Genomic DNA, 7,137 nt, shown 5'->3' with positions numbered 1-7,137 from the left:
TTCCGACTTATGCGCGCCAAAAGAGCCTCAGAGGCGACCACTCTATTGCGTTTATTCTCAGCTGAGAGCAAACGCGGCACCCATCTTGCCGATAGCTTTTTTCATGCCTAATTTTTCATGTAGAATTGAAACAACTGCACCTATAGATATCCTTGTGGCCTCAGCTAACTCACGCACTTTTAATCTTCTATCCTGAAAACAGATGATTTGGAGCGATTCGCGGCCATCTGTTGGTCATTCTAAGGACTTATTGAACTACCCTCGTATCATCAGTCACGGACGCATTTTTATAATGCAATCAAGTGATCTGATGAGATCAGTTTGCCCAGACTAATTGGACAAAACCTGGTTTTACCCCATCATTGACGGACTGGGTTGCAGTCAAGTACACGATGGGGGGACCTACAGCTTAAGGTGGGTTCCGAACCACCAGAACCTCGGTAAAGGTACATTGAAAAATTTCTAGAGGTACCGACTCAGGGATCGAACCCCGGACCTCTGAGGTGAAGTCCGAATGTCTAACCAACTGAGCCACCGAGGCTCTTATTATTATTATTATTATTATTATTATTATCTTATTATTATTATTACACCATTAAGCCATTTCCGTTCCGGGGTAGGCGTGCTATACTTATTAGGGGTTTGACTATACGATATCCCTGGTATATGGAAAATGGTCAAGGATATTCATTTTCGCTGATCCAGGGATCTTTCTAAATTCCTTCGTTCGTTTTCAGCTAAATGTTTGGCGATAATAAGGAATAATATCCCTGTCACAGCTCAATTTTTTTTACCGTGTAGCTAGTATAAAGGAGTACTGCGCATCTCCATTTTTAAGTTTGGTATTAATCGGAAAAATAGGTTTTGCTCTATCTGTGCGCAATAAAGAAAAGAAACACATTAATTGCATGAAAACAATCACACTTATTAAGAACGTATATTTTCAATAAATTCCTTAAATTCGCTAGTATAAAGGGGAATTCCGGCTAGATTTGAAAGGGATTTTCAACTACTTTCGAGTCTCTGAATCTTGGGATCTCCAAAATCTTGCAAATCTGAATCTGATTTTCGTTTTACTATCATTTTTTGATTCTATAGTGAATTTGAACAAGATTTCTGAAATGTCCCTCGGTTTTTTCGAGAAAATACATTTGCGGTATTCTTTTTTTGTACTTGGCGGCAATTTGCTGCAGTCAATCTTGATCTAGTAAGCGACATGTCGGTTCAAATTTCCTGATGAAATCGCAACTTATCTACTGATTGTTTATGTGCACAAATGATCTTTGTAATGCCTGGTACTGTTGTATAGACGAAGCCGTTTGTGTATAAATATCGTTTTCTAGCATTGTAACGCTTGAATTTGCATTTAAAAAATATGAACCTCCTATAAATATCTTAACATCCGTTGGAAGATTTTTGGCGGGATTTGACCGATTAATGTTATCCGGTCCAATTTAACCACTTCATAAAGAGTGTGCAATGACAAGTGTATAAGTACTAAATAACGCGAATAATGTTGACGAGGTGATTTCTGCCTTTTCATCCCAGCGGGTTCCTTGTTGATACGTTGAGGTCGACCACCAAAGATAGAGCCATCCTTCATATCTACCCAGTGGGCACAAAATTTTAGAACGTAATTGGAACATCCTAAAAACGTTTCTTGGACGTACAAGTCAAAAGGCGTGATTTGAACGTTCAAAAAACTGTCCTAAGTCAGACCAAATAATGTTCTAAAAACGTTTTATGTTCGAAATACGTCTTTAAAATCTCTGGAACATTGTATGTTTATGGAGCGTTATATGGACTGACTTAGGACATTTTTAAGACGTTCTAAAGATGTTCTTTAACGCTTGTGCCCACTGGGTACCTGCAGGGCGTGTGAAGCAGCACCTAATTTAATAGAGGGAAAATGGACATTTATAGATGATTGCCAAAAAGTTGCCCACTCTATAAACTATTTTCTATTCAGTTTTGTTTAATTAGAATTATTTTTTAAAATTTTTTATTTCGAAATTTCTTTAATTTTCGTTAATAATACATTTTTAAAATGAATACATTTATTTCCTACTTTTAATTTTCATAATACAGTTTTTGTAACACATGCACGGAATGTTCGCTTTTCCAGGCGTGCGAGCATAGGTAAAAGGCAGTAATAAAAATAATGTTTCGATCTGCTGCGCTTGGGCTTTTTGCGCAAGATTACGTTTCTAACAGCCCTTGCGCACTTGGACTAAGCCTACTTTCTCTATTTAGATGAATGTCCTCCCAGTGGGCACAACATTTTAGAACGTAATTGGAACGTCCTAAAAACGTTTTTTGGACGTACAAGTCAAAAGAAGTCATTCAAACGTTTTAAAAACTGCCCTAAGTCAGGCCACATAATGTTCTTAAAACGTTTTATGTTCCAATTACGTCTTTGAAACGTGTCTGGAACATTGTATGTTAATGGAACGTTATATGGACTGACTTAGGACATTTTTAAGACGTTCTAAAGATGTTCTTTAACGCTTGCACCCACTGGGCTCTTTTCTTGAAAAGTAATTTTTCTTTTAAAATACTTAAAAATTTTTAATCCAAAAGTGATATTTTTTGTTAAAAATTCAACTATCTGGTATAATATTTTTCGTTTGAAAAAATCCACTGGTTTGTAGAATATACTTTTTTTTGTTCAAAAATTCAACAATTTAGTTGAAAATTTGTCTTCTTTAGTTAAAATTTTAACAACTTTGTTGAAAATAATGCATTTTACTGAACATTTTTTTTTATAAAATTAATCTTGTTGCTTAAAAAATAATATGTTCTATTTGTTAATTATTTTTTAACTATTCCATTTTTAGTTAAAAATTAATCACTTTGATAAAAAATTGAACTATTTTATTTAAAATTAAACTATTTATTTAAAAACTTACCCAGTGGGCACACGCGTTAAAGAACATCTTTAGAACGGCTTAAAAATGTTTTAAGTCAGTCCATATAACGTTCCATAAACATACAATGTTCCAGAGACATTTTAAAGACGTATTTCGAACATAAAACGTTTTTAGAACATTATTTGGTCTGACTTAGGACAGTTTTTTGAACGTTCAAATCACGCCTTTTGACTTGTACGTCCAAGAAACGTTTTTAGGACGTTCCAATTACGTTCTAAAATTTTGTGCCCACTGGGTAACTATTTAGTAGAGAACCAACTCTTTTTTTTGCATAATATTATTGTTTTGAAAAGTAAAATTTTTAAAATTTTTGGATTTCTAAGAAAAAACTTTATAAATAAATATGTAACTATTCCTTTTTTTGTTAAAAATATATTTTTTTAATCAAAAATTGATTTGGTGTAAATTAATCTATATATTTAAATAACAAACTATTTAGTAGAAAATTACCTTTGTTTTTGAAAATAATATTTTCGGATTGATAAATCAAATGTTTCATGAATGATTCATTTCTCTATTGCTTAAAAATTCAACAATTTTGTTGAAAATTCGTATTCCTGGGTAGAACATTAATCTTAGAGAAAAATACAAATTTTTTGTTGATAATTAAACTATTCAGATAAAAAACTTTTTTTTTTGGAAATTAAACAACTTGGTTAAAAGTGGAACTACGAATACTGTTACAAAATCATTTTTTTGTAAATTAAAATCTTTAGATGAAAATTTAACTATTCCATTTTTAGTTCAAATTCATCCTTTATAACTTGAAAATTCTACTTCTACTGTTAAAAACTGCCCAGTGGGCACACGCGTTAAAGATTTTTCGGATTTTTTTAACCAAGGAAATTATTTTTCAACAAAATACATGAATATTCATAAAAAAGATAAAGTTTCAATCAGGGATGGCATAGTTAAATTTGTTTTTAAAAAATGAATTTTCAACCAAGGAAGATTTTTCAGTCAATAAAGAAAGAAAAAAATTCAGAACTATCCATTTTTAACCCAATTCGATGTTTCACTTTCTTTTTAAATATGTTTAGTAAAATGAGGGCAGCAATAAAAATCAGGTCAAGCTAGTTGTTTTTAAGTTAACATGTTTGTAAACACACATGTAATATTTATTATAAATATTATTTATAATATTATATTACACTTACTATTAAAATGAAGAAGCCCCACGAGTGTGAGGAGTAGAATCGCAGTAATCTTCATTTTTTTTAAATATTCAGAATAGCAGAAAAATAAAAAAGTGAACCGATTTTTGAAGAATTATAGGCCTGAAGAGTGACTCTATAAACAACTCCTATATATACTGTTTATTGTATAAAAGTGCAAACAAAGATTTTAAAAAATGTTTTCTCTCTGGATAGAATTATTCTCGATTTATGGAATATTTCGAAGAAAATGTAAACTACATGATAAAATTTTTATCCGAAATTGCACCTTTTAACATCTTTATCTTATTTTGTCATTTTGTTGATAATTTAAACCAGCTGGCCAGTAACTTTTTACAAGTAACTGAATTACTCAGAAGTGGTGTTATTTGTCATTTTTAGGATAACTTCGTTACTATATTAAAAAGTAACTTATTACGTAACTTAGTTGAGATTTCAGCAGTAACTGGGAACTTCAATTTTAGTTACTTTCAAGTCATTTTTTATTTTTTGTATATCTCCTATAAGAGAGTTTTATTGGTCAGTTTTGGCTTGAGAATTCATCAATTTTTGTTACAAAATTTACTACTTAGATAAAAAGGCAGCTATTTTGTAAAAAAATAGTTTTTTAGGCGTGAAAATTAAACAATTTAATGAGCCAGTTTTTTCTTTCTGGGTTCAAAATTTGTCTTTTTCGTTTTAAAATTCATACATTTTGGTTAAAAAATGTAATCTTTTAACAATTGAACAATTTGATTAAAAAATTTAATTAATCATTTGAAAATTAGCTTTTTTAAATTAAAGCTATTAACGGAAATTTAACTTTTCAAAAGAAAATTTAATTTTTGGTTAAAAACCCATGTTTTCCAGTTGAAAATTTAACCGTTTTCTAAATTATTCTTCCTTCTCGCTTTAAAATTCAACTCTTTTGTTAAAAATTAATGAGTTTTATTAAAGATTCATTTTTTATGGTAGAACATTTATCTTCTCGCGGGAAAATTCATATTTTTGTTGAAAATTTAACTCTTTGGTTAAAAATGCATATTTTTTTATTTAGAAAATTCATATTTTTTGAAGATTCTCCTCTTGGGTTTAAAATTTGACTATTCCATTCATTTTTGTATAAATATTCCACATTAAGTTGAAAATTGGTCTTCTTTTTAGTTTAAATTTCAACTACTTGACTGAAAATTCACGCATTTCTTTTAGATTTTTCGTAATAAAAAATTAATCGTCTTGGTTAAAAAATCATCTTTTTGGTTGAAAATTTTATTATGTGGTTAAATGAACTCTTTTATTAAAAAGTAATTTGTTTTGAAGATTCATTATTTTGGTATGAAATTCTACTATTGAATTAAAATTGAAACTATTCATTTCAAAACTGGACTATTTAGTAGAAAACTAACTTTTTAAATTGTCATCCTAATGAGAAGGTATTGGTTTTATGTAAAATTTTACTTTGTCGGTTTTCATTAAATCTCCACGTGTTGAGACTCACTGAGTCAGAAAAAACGATTTTTACGAAGGTGTTTGTCTATCTATCCGCCTGTCTGTAGTCTGTATTCTGTAGGCACGGTAACTTTCAAAAAATTAATCAGATTGGATTGTGCTTTCGCACACTTTTTTAAGGCCTAAAAAGAAAGAACAAGTTCGTAAACCAGCTATTTTGGATAAAAATTCAAAAAGCTAGCGGATTTTCAACATTTTTGATACCACATTTTTTCAAGATTTATAAATTCTATCTACGGTTACTCATAGTACTCAGAAACTCAAACAATTTATCCCAATGACTTTTTTCTCTAAAAAGAAAATGATCAGAGTTAACGTATTTTCAAAATCCCAAAAAACAAACTAAAATGAACATTTAAAGCCAAACAACGCATAATATGAAAAAAAGTCAAGAAAAGGAAAACATTGAATTTTCAAATACCTACAAGATTATAGTAAAAACTTTTTTAATTTGTTCGAAAGCTTGAAAATTCCAAATTTTATCGTACCAAAAATAATGAAAAATCCAAAAATTTCATTTTTTGCTCAAAGGCCTAAAAATTTGTAATGAATCACTTTTTGATAGAACACGTAGCTTTTGCTTTATTCGTAAAAAATAACATTCAAAATAAAAATATCACATTTTTTTGAAAAAACGACAAAAGTGCGAACTAAAATTAACAGTCAAAAGTTGTTCGTCTAAAAAGATCTATAAATTCATTATTAACCATTTTTCGATAGGACGAGTAGATTTTCTTTCAATCGGAAAAAATAAGATTAAAAATTTAATTTTTGAAAAGAGGACAGAAAAGACGAAAAAGGACAAAGGATCCTATATAGGTTCCTCTATTAGCAGTTCAGACATCTGTTAGTTTTGTCCAACAGAAAAAAGAAAGAAAACAAAATGCCGAACAAATTTTATTTTAAAAAAAAATCCGCTAACTTCTGTTGGTTCCGAGTTATGATACATTTAAAAGTCCCCTTTTTTTATTTTCGGCGAAAAATCACTAAGTTTAAAAAAGACTGTGTATCTTTGCAAATAATTACTGCACGGGAAAGTTCAGTTTACGTTGATTGTGCCAGAGGATGAAATAGAGTCTACAAAAATTTGCGTATGTCTAAAAAATAGTCTTTTAGACCGATTATTTTGGGAATTGTAAAGTTTCAAAAATTTCATTTTTTTGTGCATTTTTGACTAAAATCGAAGAAGTTGTGTTTTTGCAAAATACCTCATTTCCTGCGAATCCCACCACAAAGTTCCTAGAGAATAAATGAAAGTAGAGCCAATTTGGCGTAAGATCGAAACAAAAAAGTGTCCTAGCCCAAATAGGTTGATAAATAATTGAATGAAAACATTATTTATTATTGATTTTGGTAACGAAAGTATTCAAAAATGATTATGACAAGATTTTATAATAAATAATTATTAAAAAAGTATTTGTTAATTAATTTAAAATAGATCACATTGTTTCTTGGAAATTAACAAACATTACTTGAAATTATTGGTGTGTTGTCATTGAATAAAACAAGCTCATTTTATAAAACAGAACATATAAAAATTTATT

Source organism: Belonocnema kinseyi, chromosome 9 (genome assembly GCF_010883055.1).
Source record: "Belonocnema kinseyi isolate 2016_QV_RU_SX_M_011 chromosome 9, B_treatae_v1, whole genome shotgun sequence".
In the NCBI taxonomy this organism is placed as follows: domain Eukaryota; kingdom Metazoa; phylum Arthropoda; class Insecta; order Hymenoptera; family Cynipidae; genus Belonocnema; species Belonocnema kinseyi.
The sequence above is the reverse complement of the archived record's forward strand: the minus strand, read 5'-3'. Positions refer to the sequence as shown.